Genomic DNA, 4,101 nt, shown 5'->3' with positions numbered 1-4,101 from the left:
CTGTAGTTTTCACTTCTGCCTGCCGGTAATTTCATAGATAGGGTGGGACCCTCAGGACTTTCCAGATTTCTTATACCAGTTAGACGTATTTAAATGTTTCTCAATGTGCTGCAGCAGATAAGATTAGTAACAGTAAAAAAATAAATAAAATCCACAGAAAATCCTGTCCAATCAGATTTCAGGTATATTTTAAGTTTCATTTTCTATGAATCATGCCAATGGTCTGCTCAGAAAATGGTCTGTCAGAGTTATAGGACTGGGGCCCCAATATTTACACATAAATATTTGAGCCTGTATGAAAAATTTGAGCCTCTGTGATTTAGAGAAAAAACTAAATTAATCCTAAATGTTGATGATAATTTTTAAGTCATTGCAGTGTAAACATTACACCCTGGAAACATTGATTTGAACCCTGATGGCGGTTCAAATCAATGTTTAAAACATTATGACCTTCATGCTCATGATGAGAACATCTTGCATCTGTTGAACCAACTGCTCTCTTCTACATTTTCCATATCCATGTGTGTAGACTCTTCATAGGTTAGGGTACACGGTATAAAAAGACGAATGACTTTTTATTTCTCTTTCTGACATTAAACCAGCCCAAACGTTTCCTGTTTTAGGTCAGAGGATTACCAAAGCTATTTCTATTTGCTAAATAGTCCCAAGAAAACAGATACAGTTTAGTCTGAGTGAATCTCAGTAAATGAGGAGAAAAGGTTATGTTTCTTAAAGAGGAACTAAACCCCTAATCAACTTTTTTTTGCAGATAAATTGTATAAACCGGGCCTTAAAGGTACTATCTTTATATTACTGTGCTATTTTTCTTAATTTCATGTAAACTTGGGTGCGGCTGCCCTGGGCCCACTGCTGCGAAGGGTCCCATGCTGCCCACCGCCAGACTGATGGTAAAAAAAAAAAGTAAAGTCAGTTTCTTACTGCTGTATTTGTAAGGATGTACAGTAAGTGTAAATAATGGGGAAATATCAGTCCAGATCAGAGCGTTTCTGAGATAAGATTAAGCGGTAATGTGACATCATACTTGCCATGTCAACCTCTCTTGTGCTGTCTGGCCATCTTTATCTCACTCACTGTGCATTTATGTGCCTTTGACAGAAAGTGACATCTGACTGAAGTGCGCAGTCATGGGTGGTCTTTTTCACGGTGGTCTCTAAGTGTGTAGTCAGCCTTAGTTAGTTACTGTGTGTTGGCTTAAAAGGCCTAATTATGAAAAAACACAAATCGGGCACACTAAAACAAAAGGAGCAAGAGGAGAGGAAGAATCTTGTGGCCTCATGTGTTCTGCTGACAAATTCCTTCCCACCAACTCAACCCTTCATGTCTGGCAAGTGTCTTCCTGCTGCTAGCTCCCGCCAAGCAATGGGAAATGTTAGCGCAGAGTATGCATGTAGCTGTTTAGGAAAGCAACGGTAACAAAGAGGAAGAGGGAGAGGATGATGATGGCAGTGGTGCTGGTTATTTTTGAAGCCAAAGCCATTCATTCAGTCCCTTTGTGGCAGCGAACAAATACAGCTCAGATCCTCTCTCTGTATTTTTTAGCTTGCAAATAATCCTGCCTTGTGATCACATTTCATTTGTACAACAGGTGGAGATGAAAGTAAATAGTGATAAAATAAATCAACATTCATATTTATGTGCTGCCATTGTTATGCTGTTTTACAGCTTTGATGCAGGCAATAATTACACACACGTTTGACAGTTAGAATGGTTTATTATGAAACACAACTGGAGGACTTCAGTTTTTCTGCACTGTATCAGGACGAACTGTAAGGAAAGAAGGTGAGTTATTGTTGAATGTGGAAAAGGATGAACGATTGGAGGTGTTGCTGTGGATGAAGTTAGAAGTCCAATGAAGGTGAGTAACGCTCTGAGTCTGAGGTTGACAGGTTTGGGGTGTCTGAGAGGCTTGTGCTGGCTGAGCATCTGTTTTGTCTTTCTCCAGCGTCAGACTGATGGGAGCGCCACAGCAGGCTGAGGGTGGACAGGCAGGTGAGCGATGGGTTGCCGAGCCACAGGGTAGCTAGGCAGTAGGACAGCCGAGGAGCAGCGAGGAGACTGAGAGCAGTCACCTGAGGAAGGATCTTTCCAGGAAGTCATCAAACTGGTGGAACACCAGCCACCGAGGCAGGAACCCGATGCTGGATGTTGTGACAGAACCCTGGAAGCAAGGAGGTAAAGGTAACATCAATGATATTCTCTATGAAGGAGTCAGCAAAGACCTGGCCTGGTTACCGCACTCTGTGAGCAAACAATCTGTGTCAGGGATTCTGGCTCCTCTTAAACACCTCCCGGTGATCCTGATGAGCTACAGCTGCGGGGACTACCTGTAGCACCCTGCTGAAGAACAGAGAGAAGACAACAGAGAAGCACTACACAAAGCTGCGCACAGCTCAGAGTGCAAAAGCAACTCCGACCTCAACGGACGCCTCCTGGTGAAAGTCCAGATGTTAAAGGAGTGGAACGCTCGAAGTCTGTGATGAGAGAAGGATCTAAAATAAAAGACCTGGGAACCCATGAGCGTTCTTCTGGTCCTTATCCTGAATGTCAATCCACAACACGGGGGGGTGGAGGGGATTTGGCCAGAGGGCACAGAGAGCTGGAGCAGATTTGATCTTTGAGACATGCAAGGTAGGATGGATGCGGAGGTTTGGCAGAAGCTTGAAGAAAACAGCGGACAGACTGATGACAGATTCAATTTTATACGGGCCAAGGTATTGAGGGAACAGTTTTCTGAAATGTACTTTAAAGGGAAGGTTCTTGGATGAGAGCCAAACTTCCTGAACAGGTGAGTAGGTGGGAACTGGAACTTTCTTATTGTCTGCAATTTTTTTTATTTTGTGCAGAGGTGTGTTCAAGTGCAGTCTTAGTTTGGTCCAGACTTTGCGATGGTGGAGTCCGAAAATTATGTTGGGAGAAGTGAAGGTTGGCAGCCCAATGATGCTTCAAATGGAAAAAGACCAGATGCAGCAGGGAGTTGTGAGAGTACTTGACATAGATGAGATTCTGGCTTCAGGAAGTAGGGTTGTTGGTGCAGATGCAGCAGGAAGTGTTTTCTAGTTCTTGATTTAATCGTTCACATTGATCCATGGTTTGTGGGTGGAATCCTGAAGACAGGTAGGATTTAGCTCCCAGGGCTTCACAGAAGGGAGGCGGAGAAGACGCTACGCCGTGCTCTGGGTCTGTCTGTGCCGCAGCCGGATTATGATGATTCCAGGCTGGCGTTTCCATGTCCGGGGACAAGTCCCCTTAGTCGCCATTCATCTACCCCTCCCATTCATCGGGCGGCAAAGCCGTCGTCTTTCTCCCGCCGCAAGAAATGCTGGTGTGGAGTGACTCCCAGCCATTCAGCCGGCCATGGGGAGGTTCCTGTGTCCACTGCTGGGACAGCTGCAGCAATTTTTCCTATGCCTTCGTCTGCCACAGCACCATCTCCCATGCCTGCTGCGATGAGCTGGAGAATCTGCTGAGGATGTATGCTCTCAAACTCAAGCTTTTTAGAAGGACTGTTCTTTTACATCCTTCTCCTTTGTTAGAGGAGGAAGTCAGAGAATTGGAGGAGAATTACCAGACAGCAGTAAGGCAGTTTTTCTGCCAGCCACCTTCATCCACCTCAGACCTCCAGAGCGCTGCTGCAGCCCAGCCCACGTCAGGTCCTCAAAGAAGCGCAAAGGGATCGGGTTCTACCACTTCTACATGTCGCAGACGCCGCCGCAGGCATGCCTCCTCATGTCCAGTCATCGGGGGTCCGGCCAACGCCTCGGCTCCAGTCATCGGTCATCGGGGGTCCGGCCAATGCCACTGAGGGTTTCCTCGACACTTTAGCTCCTGCTCATGCCACTGTTGGAGCATTGTCTGCTACTACACCTCCCATTATCGTCTGCTACTACACCTCCCGGCACCCTCTGCTACAACACATCCCAGCATGCATTGCAGTTAACAGGAAGTTGGTGTTGCAGTTCTGATGTCACATATAAGAACACGTGAGACGTTCCACCATTGCTTTTTCTCGCGCTGTAAATCGAGACGCGGTTACAACGCAAAGGAGGCGCGCATCATTCTGGACAAGAAACTCACACATGG

This window comes from Girardinichthys multiradiatus, chromosome X (assembly GCF_021462225.1).
Source record: "Girardinichthys multiradiatus isolate DD_20200921_A chromosome X, DD_fGirMul_XY1, whole genome shotgun sequence".
Classification (NCBI taxonomy): Eukaryota; Metazoa; Chordata; class Actinopteri; order Cyprinodontiformes; family Goodeidae; genus Girardinichthys; species Girardinichthys multiradiatus.
The sequence above is the reverse complement of the archived record's forward strand: the minus strand, read 5'-3'. Positions refer to the sequence as shown.